We start from the raw sequence: 16,967 nt of genomic DNA on the forward strand, positions 1-16,967 counted from the left end.
TTGAAATTTCCACTCCTACTTGTACAGCACACAGGCAGAGATCCACTGGACAAGTTGTGCTGAAACTGCTAATTTTACACATCCCACTGATGAAAAGCAAGAGCTGGGTGACTGTAGTGTGTCTGCACCTACCCAATTAAAAGAAAGAGTCTTCATGACGCTGGGGATGTGAGAGAACAATTTTTTCCAAGGGGATTTCTGAAGGAGTCAGGGGAAGTAATGCCCTGAAAAATCTTCTCCAAGATGCTGTCCCTAAACTTCTTGACACTATAAGGAACAAGCCATGCTGCTAAAACAGTTTGGATATATTCGGTATTACTATCTCATTATGGTTTTTTATGATGAAAATTACATGTAAAATCTTCTTAAATGAAGGAATAGAAAATACAGAGACAAGTTGATTGCATTGAAATTATCTATGTTTCCAGCAAATACAATCCTGCTGGCTGTGGTTCAGATAGAAATCAAAATAAATCTACAGTAATTAAATTAAGAGCTTACACAAGAGTTTACACAGGCTGTCTTGGTTTGGTTTTGTACAGTTTCTCCCCATAGTTGACACCTTTTTATAATTTTGGGGGTTTTTTTCAGCTGGAATTAACATGTACATCAAAGAATAGTGCCACCAAGACAGTGTTATCACTGTTCCTATTTTCTCACCTACAGAAGTCCTGGCCTGCTGCACCTATTCTTTTTTAATCCAAGTATTGAGCTACTTGGGTTAAACAAAAAAATAAATTACTTTGACATGACTACAGTTGTAGTTTTAAGATTTGGAAGAATGCCTACCAGGGATTAGATGAGATCAGTCTGCTTACACAGAGTTTTATCTGAGTCTCTGGAGACAGAACTTTAGTATACTAAGCTACCTGAAAGCTATCTAACACTTAAAACCCAAGAAAATCTCAAAATAATTTTTTTCTGGGAATATAGAGGAGTTGCAGTATAGGTTGCTGCAAGCAAAGAGGTTGCTGCTTATAATATTATTTCTGGTACTATTATTATTATTATTATTATTATTATTATTATTATTATTATTATTATTATTATTATTATTATTATTATTATTTAGTTGTTAGAAAAATTATTACTTCAATTATTACTATTATTACTGCACCATTATGTGTAGTCTTAAGTGAAGTGGAGCTTGGACAGTAGTATTTTAGAAGTCATGCACTACTGAGGAGCAGCATGAATGCTGTGCTTGGTCTCACAGCTGCAACTTGAGAGTGCAGGGAGCTCAGACATGGGCACAAACACTCCTGGAAGTTTGAGAAAAAGATCTGGAAACTACCATCTCACTGCAAGCCTTGGTAGAATTTCACTGGGATAAAAGTCACTTCTGAGCTCCTGTGCCTGGCATGATTTGAGTTCCTCTGGTGCCTTGATGTTTGTAGCCTCCCTGTTCACTGGCAGCCTGAGGAGGGAGGCTCAGTGCTGATCCTCTAAAGCAGGCACAAAGTGCTCAGCTCCAGCAGCATCCCCATGCCCTGGGAGCTGCTCTTTGGTGCCACAGATCTCCCTTCTGCTGGAAAGCATTACCAGCCAGGAGATGGGAAGAACAGGATGTGATTACATTTGTGGATGTATAGGTGAAATTTGTCAGGCAGAAGATATATATTTAATCACTTACTGCCTTTCTGATGCTAGCAAAATGCATCACAGAAGGTACAATCCCTCTAATGCTAGCAAAAGCACATACTGCTATTATTTATAGTATATAGTGATCAGCTTTATTTACTCCAAAAAATGTTTTCTATATAAAATTATGTCCTACAGGCAGAAAACCAAAAATATAATAATACTGTAAGTATCTCTGGTCTTTGGTCAGCATTTATCTTTTGAATTATTCATTTTATCTTTCCTGTTACCGATTCACTGGTTTACAGATGTTGGAAGAACCACAAAACATCTCTACCACATGTGCTTTTGGAAGCCTAAATGCAGACAGATGATTAAGCCAACTTAATACATCAATGATTTGTAAAATAATACTTTAAAGGTCTGTAAAATAATTTGAACTCTATAAAAATACATTTATCTTAAAGGACAGAACTCTAGAATATTGCAAGAAGCTGTCTCCATGGTGCACTACTGAAAAATTGCATTGCTGGAATTCTACAGCAACTCCATTTTTTTTGTTTTATGTACATAATTAAAGGAATAATGAAATTTCACTGCTAGATAATTCAAGATTTCTGCAAGAAGTGCTTCTATCCTTAAAAACTATTCTTTGGTGTTATAAGTAGAAACAAGGAGAGCTCATGAGATCACAATTCAAATGGTTGTGTACGTTTACATGTGCTTTATAGTACTGGACAGTGTGAAAAAATCATCTTGACATCACAGATTTCCATTAATATCAAAATGAGGCTTTGTTACACAAAAGACTAAGGAATAGAGTGTACTATTGTCTGCTTTGGTGTCTCTGGAAGTTACACTGACTCTGGAGTCCTGTCTTGGAATTACTATGCAGTAAATTGCTAATGGATTGTGGAGGGAAAGTTGGAATGAGGCTCCATCCCAGTGAGACAAGTTGATGAGACACGAGCATAACAATTTGGCAAGCACATTCTGACACTGGATTATTCAGCAGTTACTGCCCTACATTAAGCCGTCGTAGTTAGGTGTAGCAAATTAGAATCAAAAGGTTTGTGTTATCATACAGAATACACTGCAAAACTTAAACAAGATATTTATGGAAAAAAGGGGGGGGAAGAAGAAAGAAAAAAATAATAAAATGTCTGTCAAAGTAAGAGAAGACTTTGTTATTTGACATTTGAATTTCTCACTGTTCCTCTTGCTAATTTGCAATTGGGTCTAAACTTTCAATGGTGTAAAATTGATTGAACATTGAAAATAGTCATTCTAAGAGAGTTTCTATACACCAACAAGGTGAATGCTGCTATTAGAAAATGTTGTTAGTGGTTTTGTTTCCTTCTCATTCTTTAGATTCTTTCATAATTTAGCTCAAGCTATTTAAAAGCTCAAGATAGACCAGAGCTCTGATGGAATAATCAAAGATTAGCTTCAAAAATTAGAGACCAGAGATTGGAAACTGTGACCCATGAGCATTTTTTGAAACCAAACTCCATGGATGTCCAAGAGGGTCCACAAAAAGGGGAGGTAAGCAGGAGAATGGCTTGTTTCCACTGTCCTAGGTTACCTACTTTTAGCTTAGGTTAAATTTTCTAGAACTGAATGCTCACAGAGATTCAGGAGGTTACTGTAATGTGTTATTAATGTTTGTAAATTGCTCTCACAACCTTTAATAAAAGTGAAAAGGACAGTGTTGTTGCCAAGTATTTTTCATTGATTGCCTGGAGATTCCCAGCAGTCATTCTCCTTTTTCACTACGGCAATATTAATAGAGATTCTCTGATATGAAAACCAGCAGAAATGAATGTGTAAGATCCTCAGAGCAAACCATCCACTGTATGGATGCAATCTCAAGCATTTCAAATGGTGCTGTATCTAGAATAGAAACTGCAAAGCATGCTTTATCTTTTATGGTATATAAATCCACATATGTCTTGAAAGTATGAATACCCCAAAGATACATTACACAAATTGTCCAGGAAACCACATTTCATCTTGAAGGCCTGTAACCCTACCAAGACTTTGCAGTGGTGAGAAGCCACATGTTGAAAGATATTTCATGTTCTTAAGAACTTCCCTGATTGTACAAGCTAAGAGGAATTTATGAAATCACAGCATAAGACATGGTTTATGAGAGTGATGTCTAATCACATACCTAGTACACTTAAGAACACAGATAAATCAGATTCTTTCATCCATAGCATAAGGTTTGTTACTGTTCAATAAGCACAATAAGCTGCTCCACAAGCAAAACAGATATTTTTCTGTGTTTACAGTTGAAACTGCAAATATAGTAAACCATAAACATGATCTCAGCCAACCACAAGCATGATAATGGGGTTTTAAACACAGGAATTATAACCTGAAAGTAAATGTTCCTCTGGCTGCAGGACTGGTTTTTTCACATCAAATATCAGCATCTTCCAGGCAGACAGCATAAATGTGCCACAAGGAAGAGGGAGATATTCAGAGCACACAAGGAGGGAGCCAGTCTGATTCCCTGAGCAGAGCCCTGCAAATTCCCTGCATTCAGACATTTTCACTGTGGACTCTCCTATGTTGGAAAGGTGCAGAATCTGACTAAAATGCCTCTCCCAAACTTGGCACATTAATTAGATCTCTTTCTGTTGTAGAATTTTCCAAAGAAGCTCACAAAGTGGCCTTCCTTTAGGGCATTTTCAATATCCTTCTGTTAACTGCAAAGCCATGTCTTTTCACTAGAATGTTAGGAACAATTATGTCTCAAAATTCCACATTCATGTTACTATCAGTCATTGGGCTAAAAACTCTCATGTCAGTGAATGAGTTAAAAATTCCTGGGGGACACAGACACTCAGACATCCCAGATATAACACTGTAATAATTTAAGTCTTGATTTTGTTTCAACAAACCAACTGTGTTCAGTATCAGTAGGGGTCCCAATTAAACTGCATACATAGTTAGCACATAACTCATTTCAGGCACCATTTCAGTGTAAGATTTTTTTTAATGTCATCTGCACTAATCATAAGATAATTATGTTTATAAGAAGCTAATAATTACAAAGATTATCTGTTTTAAGTTGTTAATATGCCTCACCAACACATGAAGAAGCAGGAAGGTTCGGAAGGTAAAAAAGTCAATTTTTCTTAAACCAGAAAATATAAGAGAATCTTTTTAAAAATAAATTTGAGATGTTTATCTATTGAAAGAAGAGCTTTGAAATGCAGTTATGAGGAATTGAAAGAAAATTGAAGAGCAACAGACAAATCAAGTGTGCTTTATATTCAAATCCTATGAAGAGTAGTTAAATTAAAGATTAATTAATTTTTTTTGAAGATGGATCCTGTTGGTAACTGATTCTACACAAGCATTCCATCTTGCTTCCATAAGCAATGGTAGGGAGTTAATATATAATAATTAATACAGAGAATTACTATAATTTTGTTAAATTATAGAAATGTTTGTTGTTTCATCATCTTTTTCAGTCTCAGAGACCAATATCATGAGAAATTTTAGCAGACATGAGGCAGTAGATGGGCAACCTAGAAGACAACTGTGCTGTAAGACACTGTCACAGCAAGACAGGATTCAGAAACCTGGAAGTTATTTGGCAAACCTAAAGGATTAACATAGCAAAGTCAAAAATCTACACATGTAAAAGTAATTTCTGATAGAAATTCTAGGAAATACTTCAGGAATGCTTCTATCAGTGAGCCATTTCCATCATCAGCTCTGGATGTGGAGGGACAACTCCCCTCAGCAACAAATCTGCTTTACAAACACACCTACTGAACCCAGTTCTACTTACTGCTGACAAATACCACTGGCAATTTTCTGCCTGGCCTATGGCTTTCCATGGTCTGATGATTAAACATTTTTTCCCAGCTACTTAATAACACCCTTTACACAGCTTGAAAAGCAAAACTATAAATAGCATCCTTGAGAGAGACCCTAGAGGAGATGTGTGGTTAACACTCCCAAACCAAATACATGATATTTTATGTTGAAAAGGTGAGAGGCCAACAAACTTTCTAACCTGCTGGTTTTCATATAAAGACCCTGAGGTGAAAGCATATTAAGGAGCCACTGAGCCTGCTCTGCACCAGCTAATATTAGTTTGAACTTGACCCTGGGAAGGGATGTGAGAATGCAGAAAAAATGAGTGGGCAAAAAAAGAAAAAAAGAACTGAGATCCCAATATTGTCTCTTGTGCATGTCAGCAGTGGCTGCAGGGGTGGCCACTGCAGGCTATACTCCTGCAACTCAGGAAAGGTTTATATTTTTCAAACCATATCTGCCTTACATCCTTAGCCTGTCAAGGCTAAATCACTTTACTACTCTTCTCTGTCACCTCTAGTTATGCCTGCCTTGCTCTATCTTATTGGAATCCTAAGTGACATAGCAAAAGTCAATTCCAGGTACTTTGGACAGATCTATTATCAACAACAAAGGGTAGTGCAGCTCTAAGTGCTGAAACAGTTTAAGCCCTTTAATACAATACCCAGTGTTGCATTCTGCACATTTGAAAAACATAAATCAAGACTGACCCAAAAGTGAATTTTAAATATCTTCAGAAATTTTAATTATATTCAACAGTTCAGTATTAAGATGTCAAACAATCTTACGGAGGACTCAGTAGTACAGAGAAGTACACTTAGCAACTACTCCTATCAGTCATTTGTGTCCTGTGGCTACATCAACAGTAAATCTCTTGAACACAAACAACAAAATCCTCAATGTATGCAAGGACATGCTGGTACTTACAGATTATTTACAATTAACATGCCTAACATGATCACATTTAGTGCTCAACAAATAATTTTTTAATGCCATTGATCCTGGATTTTTTTTAAAGCTACTTTCCATTCCTTTGACAGATGTGCTATGCTGCATTTCATTACTTTTTCTCCTTACCTTGTTCTTTTGTTTTAGATAAGTGATGAGGCCTTCTAAAAAGATTAAGTACTGGCAGGCAAAGCAATGGCCCAAACACGGATTTAATTGGAACCTCAAATCCTGTGGAAAGAAGAAAAAAAGAAATTAAACCATTAATAATTTAATTTTACTAGCAGACAGAGTGAGTTCATGTATCCTGCTTTAGGTAGCTTCCACTGCACTTCTTTGTATTTGATTTCAATAGGTATGCAGCCTGCTAGTCAAACCATGTTGGAAAAATAATCATTAACAGGAGATTTCAGGGGGGTGTGCACAGCTGCTGATGGGGTTAGTTCTCATCTGGAGAAATAGTCCATTGATGATTGGTAATGTCAGAATTTACTTGATTTAAGCTTTAAGTTCAAAATGCACTTTTTTCTGAGAAACCTAAGGATCTTCCCATGGTGTAGCATTCAAAATGTGTGTCCTTGTGCTGCTCTTTGCCCCATGAACACGTGACAGAGCACAACCATTATACAGCAATGTGACTCAAATGCAGCCAAGTCATAATGCTAAACAATTCACACTTCAAGACAACAGCTACTGAAAGAAATTTCATTTCTTTCAAGATTGGAAAGGGCTCTAAACATAAAAACCTCCATAAAAGTAAACCATAAAAGCAATTTTTTAGAGAGTCAGAGGTTATAAGTTGTGGTATTGGGCAAGGAACAACCAAATAACCAGCAAAATAAAGCAATCCAGAGTATGAGTAGCTTGCTTATTTCTGCAAATGAGATATCTCTGCATTAGTAATTTTTATTCAGACATAAAGTACAAAAATCTCAGGTGCATCACAGAACATCTCTAATATTTTGGTCACAGAATTATGCTTTATATTTCAAAAGACCACAAGACCAGACTCTTACACAGTACATGGCATTAATACAAATTATTTCAATGGACCAGGAATAACTTCCCATGTAACCAATCTGACCAACAGAGCTATAATTTCCCAAGCTCTCAAAGCTACATTGGGGAAGAGGCTTGTTTCATTTTCCTACTTTGCTGTTATTGCACAACAAGTATATATAAGTTTAATTTGGGAATACAATCAGATTTATGTACCATGACCTCAGTCACACTAGGCCACTAGAATTCAGTAAACATTCTGTAGTGGGCAAGAAGTTATCATTAAGTGTGTTCAATTACATACATAGTTATTATTTAATGTGGCAAATATATCTAAAGCCTGTACAGAAAGTGGCATTTCAAACTGCTGCAAGACCATAATGCAAAAGCTCCTTGCATGATGATAGCTTGTATGGATATTGGATTTATTTTTTATTGTTTGTTGATTGAGTACTCCAAGATGCTATGTGGGTTTTAAAGACTAAAGATGTCTATGACTATGACAGCAATATTTTTCATCAAAGTTAATTTTCTGGAGAACAAATTTACTGAAATGTCTCTCCAAGCATCACATCAGAAGCATTTTTTAGAATGAAGAGGTAATCTGTGGTCAAGATGATGATAATATAAACGTTCCATGCTCAGATTATCTTGTACATCATTTCCTTTCCAGAACTGATTAGCTAAAGGCACAACAAGGAGTACGTGACTGTCTGCTTGCAAAGCTGCTGCGGAGGGAAAGCAGCGGCAGATTCTTTGCATGGCATAGAGACTGTGTCAACAAAAGCTGCAATGACAGGATGAGATCTCTGTGCATGGTCCCCATCTGCCCCATGATGCTCTCCCAGAAGCCCAGATCGCAGCACAGACGTGCAGGGAGGCTGAGCCAGAGCACAGCAGCTGCTGGGGCAGGGCTGGTTCCCCCCCACCCAGGCAGACCTGGCTCCGGCACTCAGCTCAGGGCCTGCACCCTGCACCCACCATTTCCAGCGGCCCCTGGCTCAGCAAGGCCTTTCCTACTGCCCAGCTGTGCCCACCTGGCCTCAGCCTCAGATGGTGCCACTTCATTAAGTGTGACCGTGTTCACAGGGGTCTGAGGATGAGGGAAGAGACGAGGATCTGATTCCACGTTTCAGAAGGCTTGATTTATTATTTTATGATATATGTTATATTAAAACTATACTAAAAGAATAAAATAAAGGATTTCATCAGAAGGCTAGCTAAGAATAGAAAAAGAAAGAAAGAATGCTAACAAAGGCTTGTGTCTCAGACAGGGTCTGAGCCAGCTGATTGTGATTGGCCATTAATTAGAAACAACTCAATGAGACCAATCACAGATGCACCTGTTGCATTCCTCAGCAGCAGATAATCAATGTTTACATTTTGCTCCTGAGGCCTCTCAGCTTCTCAGGAGAAAAAAATCCTAAGGAAAGGATTTTTCATAAAAGATGTCTGTGACAATTAAGTGCAAAGACACCTAAAGAAAGGCTGGCATGAGCACTGGGAATTTTAACTTAGAGCTGGAGCCCAAAGCAGAAGCAGGCTACCCTGTCAGCTACAAAGCTGAAGTCTTAACATTCAGCTAAGGACATACCTATGGATTTCTAATGTACCACAGAGAGAAAGCAGCAGTGCTCAGCACTGGTAATTCAGCCTCAGATATTTTTAGAGGTTTATGACTGTCTTTTCTCCTGAAATTCAGAAATGAGCTTGAGGGGAAAACAGGCTATTTCTACCTGAAAACAATTCTTGGTCTAAATATCACTCTTTCACTTACTTCTCCATCAATAAATAATTTTAAATACAACTACTGTGCTTCCTGGTGTTCATTTCAAAAATGTCTTGCAAACTGCAAGCTCTCTAAGCAGCACTGCTCCCTTTAGCACAAAGAAACATTTGAGTCAGTCATTTAATACATAGCCATTCAAAGATATTACTGAAGTTTCACAGGAGGCAATTTTAGAGCCTGGAGCTCTAAATGACACTCAGACACTGAGTCCCCACCTAATATTTACTTACCTATGAAGCTATAAAATAACAAATACAAAAATAACAGCAATCACAATAGACATTACACTTTTGTAGCAAAACCTGCCAGAAACAGGACAATATCCTATCCTGAGCAGTAAAAGCAGGACAAACCAGCTGTTAGGTCCTCTCTGAAAATATGTGAACCTTTGGGACATTCAGATCCTGTGCTGTGTATGAGACAAAGGAATGTGCCAGTTGGGATCCATGAGAACAATAATTGAAAAAAAACCCAACAAAATTGTTCAATAGCTTTACTATAAATATACTTATTGATGCTTCAGGCATAGAAAGTTCAATAAAGTGGTGAACAAACCTCACAATGTCTTCAAATTCATTCACATTCACAGAAATGTCACAAAGATAATTTTGAGGGCAACTGCCTCCACCTAATTAACAAACTGAGTATTTATTTAGAGAGTGACTGCACTGATTGATTTACTGCAAACACATTCTGTACTGCTTTAGCTGTTGTATTACAACCACCAAAAATTTAAACCTTTGAAATTGTGCCACACCTCACCAAATCGCAATTTACTGATACTAGATTTTTTATAAGTTTACCCTACCATGATGAATATATGCTTGGAGTGGAACAAGAGAAGAGATGACAGCATCTCCTCCACAGCCCGTGTTCGTGAAAGAATATACTTGAAAGAAAGAGCATGCAAGAGCTTGACATGTCCTTGGGGTATGATTAAAAGCTCATGAAATAAAATAACTCAAAGACGACAGCTCTGACTTTAACCACCACTGGGGACAAGAGATCTTTTACTTAAGACATGCTAGTCATTCACAAGTATAACTGAAATCATACAGAAGATGCATTTTAAAACCCAGTGATTTAGATACAAACCCCAAACCGGAAAGATCCTATGGGTGACATAAAAATACCACAAAGTTTAACTAGAGATTCATATTTTGTAATGATATTAGGCCAAAGGTTAAAAATGTACCCATTTTAAATTGATAGCATTGAATGATAAAGAAAACTACTATACATATATAAATTTATGTATAGATAAATCCATATAAAATCCCACATAGAATATGACTCTTTATTAAAGAAGAAATCTTCTCCTCCAGGCTGTTTCCTATCCAATGCCACATCTGGGCCATACCAACTTGGCTCTGTAGCAATGGTCTGAGCTTGTTCAAAGCTATTGAGATTCATAACCTGGACTCTTTTACATTTTATGTAGCACTGCCTTTTAGGTGGCTGTATTTCATTAACCATATTCTTTCCTAAGCTTCAGAGTCTGTTCCACTTATGTGAATTCCCTTTATTTCCTTTTTGACAGTTCTACAGTTAACTGTCTACAGAGATATAAAGCCAGCTGCTGCTCAAATTATAATATATATATGTGTGTGTGTGTGTATATACACACACAATTTACACGACCTCTCATCTCCCCCAAAGTTATCTTCAACAATTTCCTTTTAAAAAGTAATGAGATTGACCCAGCACAAAACCTTAGCATTTGAAACACGAAATATCTTGAACAGAAAACTGATGAAGTCTGGTTCAGAGCCTAATTTTTAATTCCCAAGTAGTCCAGGACTAAACTTTCCAAGTGTGAATGCTGATCTTATTTCTCTCCTGGTGTTTAGGACAGAGCACACACACTGCAGCCTCACTGCAAACAGATCCAGGGCTGCTCACAGGGGCTCCCCACCCAACCCTTGAAGGCTGATACTAAACTGCTTTGAGGATTGGCATGTTGTGGGAACTTGCTGCTTTTCTGAGCTCTCTCTCTTCATAAAATGTGTTTCAAAATAGGTTCAAAGTTACCAGGGAAAAAACCCAGATAGATGTGAGGCATAAACCACCATTCCTTAGCAAAAAACACTAAAAATAAATTGCATCTCACGCATTTTCTTACTATAATTAACAAACTAAAAGACCAATCAAATCAGAAAACTTAATTTAAACTGTGTGTTAGAATCTGTTTAGTGGTGTGATGTCCTAATCCACTTGAAGTTAACTAAGTTCAGATGTTTACTTCAGCAGTTAAATATTCAGAGCGTAGAATTGCACATCTTTTAGACACAGTCCCAGTGGGATTCTAAATCATTCCAACACTTCTGAAAAAATTCCACCTTTTAGAGACACATCCCTGCTCTCAATTGCTGAGAGCCAGGAGGAGACACACTTTCATTTGGAGGAGAGGTGTGATGTTCAGATTATTTCAGTGCTCCCTGTTCTTGTAAATGCAGCTCAGTTATCAATACTGAGATGCTATGAATAGATCATCCTTGCTTCTCTTCAATAATAATTATATGATAGGACTTAAATTTGAATCAAAAGTCCAAGATGCTTTACCCTAATATTTAAAAAGCAATCTCTTCACATAACAAGTTCTAAAACTGATAATATTTATTCTCAGAATAATATTTACTGTTTTTTAAGGCAACTTCTGGCTTTCATTTAGCAGCTGCTAGATTTTTTTTGTTACTGTTGAATTGTTTATAAAAATACAAAAGAAAACAGAATATTTGTTGCATGCTTGTTTTTGTAGGTTTGGATCTTTTGAAATTAGTTATAACAGCACTTTTATATTAATAATAAGCCCATTATTAACCAACTAAACTGATTAATAGATAGTGGTTTTGTCTTTATCCATTATGGATATCAGATGAGGCTGTACAGAGTAGTTCAAGTTACATTTTCTAGTGTGGAGAGTGTCATGATTTTGACAAGTTTAAATCTGTGTGGCTTCCTGACAGAAGAGAAGGCTTCAAACATGGGCTGTCTCCAGCTGAAAAGAAGTGTTTGGAGACAAGAAATTTAACTCTAATAAAGCAGTTAAAGCTCTGAAAGCATTTTTCCAACCCAAAAATTCTTGATTTCTTACACTTTCTTTTCTCTTACCTTCTCTCTGGAAACACCTGCCTTAATTTGTTCTGAAATCTTCTACACCATGTTTTAGCCCATAATGTGTATCCAGACTCAGTTTAAGGCACATTTTCATTGTGCTTAAGGATCTTTCCTTTTGTAATGCCACACCTAAGATTTTTTGTTAATCTTTCAGGCCAGACCAAAACCTGGCCTTTGGAACAGATTCCAAATTCAGAGTGCTGAACAAACACAGGTTGTGATTTTTGAACATCAATCCCTTTTCTGCCAATATATTAAAGGCTACCTGAAAGAAAAAAGAGTAGCACTTTCTATTTGTGCTGTTTTCCCTCAAAGAGCTTACATCCTTCTACCTTAGATATATTTTCAATCTTTGTACTATCAAAAAACAATTTATTTCAATAACCACCATTTAATTCAAATTTTTCTTTGGCTGCTTCTGAAAAATAAATTTCCAACAAATAAAGAGATTTCTTAGTATTCCCACTCTCTCTGTTATTTGCTGCTATGACAATCTAAACACATATTTATGCCAGTCCCTACCCAAAAGGTCTCAGCAATACCATGTAATTACTTAGTTAAGCTTCTAATTCATTTGTTGTTAGTTTTGTTCCTTTGAAATTCTCTCATTAAGTTATTGCAGGGAGCTGTGTTTGCACAGGAAAAGACAAAAATACAAGCTCTTTATTGCATTCTTTTAATACCCCTTTTATCTTTAAACCAGCTAATTAGCATATTAATTACCTAGATATAGTAGACACAATCTTACAATTAACTGTGGGTACAACAATCTACTGATTTAGTGTAACATCATTTGTACTTACATCATAATAACATCTTCACTTGCTCTGATATACTCTGTCAAGTATTTCCAAATTAAAACAACTGCTATTGGTAGACGTGTATAAATGATAAGTATTCAGGTGAATGTTTGTGTACTTTGTCAAAAGCTTCCAGTCCTAACAAATAAACACACAAAGCTTATTCATTACATAAGAGGTGAAATTACATTTGCCAAATATATTAAAAGCTTATTCCTTCTCTATTTTTACAATCAAAATTTCTATTTGTTTGATTTAGACCTAACCCCTGCTCTTGCCACCTTCCAGAATTTCAGTGGACGTGATCTTCCTTTATATACCAGTAGCAGCTCTGAATGAGAAAAACACCCTGTAAAACGAGTGCACAAGCCCCCATTCCCTGCTTGGATTCAAAGTGCTGCTGAGGGACACTTTGGGTATAAACTTGCCATCACTGCCCATGTCTGGCTTCTCTCCTTCTCATGTTCCATCAGCCATGGGTGTAATTACACCAAGAAATTTGTCCTTCTAAACCCCTTACTCATTCCCACTCCAAACTGTGCCTTCCAGAATAGGCTGAGCTGGGAACAGACACTCCAGGTGAGGCTATTTCAGAACAAACTAGGTCAGTAATCAATTCACAATGGAACACATTCTGGTTCACAGTGAAATAAAAATTATTTTGCACTTGCAGCTTAAGTAGACTACAGTTTGGTCCAGAATGGTCAAAATATGTCATTCAATAAATTTCCAATGGCAATTTCAGCATAAGTGCCTACACCACCAAGTATGATTGATCTACTGGAGCCATAATGTTACATTTTCTGTAGCTGAGCATTTTGAAATACAAAGAATTAATTTTAATGCAACATTCCAGTAATGGCATCATAAAACTATGGTAGCTGAGAGGTATGTTTGCACATGAATTGAAAGGGACACAAATATTTATAGCACAAGCCTGAGAGTGTGAATACAAAATGAGTACCTGAATAGTCGTGCACTGACTGCAACAGTTTACTGTAAGTCTGAGAATTCCATGGGTGGCTACACTGGCAAGTTCTTCTCCACTGCAGTTGTTCTGACAGCTCCAATGCACAAAAAGCCCTGTCCCTGTACAGTGTGGTAAGTGCCAGCCCACTCTGCAGTACTCCTTTCCTCTCCCTATCCTATAACTCTCAAGTCCTCTGAGCTTGGGCAAAAATCCAAGGCCATTTAAAAAATAAAAAGATTAATTACAGGCTGACCACTTATCATATTTTTATCATTGCAACAGCCTATTGATGTTAACAAGCATTTATGAAGTCATATTTGAGACAACAGTATTTCAAGCTTGCTGTGGAATTGTGGGAATGTACAGAATGTACATTATATTTTTTATTTCAGAAATCCAGCAGACCTGGACATTTTATATTCGGTTTCATATAGACATTGATGTATCAGATGATTTAGAGTGTATATGCTTTGCATTTGTTTGAAATATCTCTGACAAGTAGATATTTTTGAATTAGCGATCCAAAGATTTTTTTTGATGATATAATTATGAGCTGGAGGCTGAATTTTTAGAAGTGAATATGGTTGTAGATTTGCAATTCAAAGAAGTTACTTAAATTAACAAAAATGCCCTAAAAGAACAGCTGTCTACCTGACTGATCCAGGAAAATGAACACTGAAAATAAACAGCTGCCCCATCGAAGACTATGTGATAAAATTAATCACCCTTTGCATAATGTATTTATTTTCCCCTGTGCTTATTACAGACCTGGTGAACCGTCAAAGCTATAAATATTTAAATGTTACAGACATCCCAGACATGTGAGTTCAAATGAAAGTAGGATTTCATTAGCCTGACTAGAGCAAACCTGGATCTCTTAAAGAAACCAGTTCTGATTGTTATATAATACTCCAAAATGTGCCTTATTTTTTTCCCCGAACACTTGGTTTTGTTATACCAATAATTTCTTTTCAAAAGGACCTTTTTTCTGCTATCTCAATGCTCTCCATACAAGACTCAGTCTGGACAAAGGATACATTTCCACTAATGTCATCACAGCAACACATTAGAGACAGCAAAAAAACCCAGTACCTGTTTAAAGTTACTAGGATAAATATCCCTGGGTGTTATATTTTATCATAGATCCTCCAAAATCAAGTCATTAAAATTAACCAAGTAATGACATTATTCAGTAGTTGAGATGTTTCAGCCACGTATTTGTCACTTTCAAAAAGCTAGATGAAAGCAGAGATAGAAGCAGGCATGCATCAAAATAATTTCAGAGTTCAAAGCAAGGGATTTAGATGGAGGAATTTTCACAGCACTGAGGACTCAGCAGCCATGACCCACAGTAAGGCGGAGTAATGGAATCCTGGTGGTGAAAAACTGCTGTGTGACAAATGAAACAAAATGTTTCCAACCAAATTGACTTCCTTCTTTTCATGTCCATGCACTGATGGAAGGTGGGATATTCTTTCCTTTGACCCTTTTTTGCACTCCAGCCATTCTCAGAGGCTTCTACCATTCACATACTCCTCAGAATACACTGTTTTCTCCCCCATTCCTGAGCCACAGATCCTGCCGTGGGATAGTCCAAATCTGATGCCAACAAATTCAGTTACAGCAAAGGACATAGGAGGTAACATTCAAAGCAAAGCTAAGCCATCTATCCATCATTTGTCATGCCTTGTGGGTATTAAGTATGGCCTGGACTGATTTATGGGGAAACCCATAGTGTTCTGAAAGCCTCCTTAGGGAAGCATAGTTTGGGATGCTGCCACTGGTCCTGAAGGAGCCAGAAAGCTGTGATGGCTGTGGATGTGCCCTCAGTAAACCCTTTTAAGTTTTAACCATCACAACAGCCCCAACAGTTTGCAGGGCTTTTTTTCTAAAATCTCTCCAGCTTGCAGCCTCCCAGGTCCTGTCAGCCCTCCTGCCATGCTGCACAAGCTGCCAAATGACCACAGTGTTTTGTTCTCAAGGATGGAACAAGTCCCTCTGTCTCGAGGGGCTCAGTGTCAGAATCAGGGCTGATACTCAGACATATGCTCCCAAGTGCAGTGCTCAGCCCCTACAGAGTCAGCCAGCCCGTGGGTGATTTGTCAGACTGAGCATTTTACCTATACCCAGGAACAGATCTTTATCAGCACTGCCCACAAACAGCTGCAGGAGCCACTGGGCAGAAAGGCTGTGATAAGCAAATCTAGAATATTCACTGTACTTCAATTGCTAAACCAGAGAGCTCAATTTATGCTCATTTTTTAAGATGAAGACCAGCCTATTATCAAATCTGCTCACTGCCTCTTTCAAATCCAACCATTAGAAAGCAATTTTTGTTATCACCTGCCCAGGTGCACAGATTGAGGAACATGCAAGGAACCTCCTTTCTCCTTTCTGATGCTGCCATGAGGGCTGTGCTTTCAGACCAAACCCTACAAAAAGCCAGGGGAGTGGGTAGAGATGTTTCAATCAGTCAGCAGAAGTGGCAGCCTGGAAAGAAGAGCACAAAATGTGCCTTACAACAGCCTTGCCCTTGAGGGCTCTAACAGACTTTTGTCTTTTTTTGCGGCATGTCTTTTCTTCCCTTTACCCCTCCAAAAACCATGCCAAGTAGATCCACTCTCAGCAAGGTCAATAGAAGATTTCCACTGATTTTAATGAGACCTGGAGCATGTGGGCTCTCACTGAGGACAGTATTTCTTTCTTTTCTATTTCAATTCAAAAACTTCCTTGCATGGGCTGCCTGAAAGGATGCGAAGAAGATTAACAATAATGTTCCAAACCAGTTTAACAAAAAAAATATTTATTCTAAAATGTCTCAGCACACACTTAGATGTTATGAATATTCAGTACAGCCCGCCTCAGCAGACATTCTTTGCAAGACTATTTTTACTAAAAGACATTTTGATGTGACATATAGAAAAGA

General features: G+C 37.4%; 1 protein-coding gene across 1 annotated transcript in view; it reads right to left on the bottom strand.

The window, feature by feature from the left end:
* TENM1 (teneurin transmembrane protein 1) overlaps window positions 1–16,967 on the bottom strand; it is a 781,733-nt gene that overhangs the window by 464,377 nt on the left and 300,389 nt on the right. Inside the window, exon 3 of the mRNA XM_014306575.2 lies at window positions 6,496–6,597. The gene's annotated coding sequence lies outside the window, so the exon portion shown is untranslated. The remainder of the gene's footprint in view (window positions 1–6,495; window positions 6,598–16,967) is intronic.

Source organism: Geospiza fortis, unplaced genomic scaffold (genome assembly GCF_000277835.1).
Source record: "Geospiza fortis unplaced genomic scaffold, GeoFor_1.0 scaffold157, whole genome shotgun sequence".
Classification (NCBI taxonomy): domain Eukaryota; kingdom Metazoa; phylum Chordata; class Aves; order Passeriformes; family Thraupidae; genus Geospiza; species Geospiza fortis.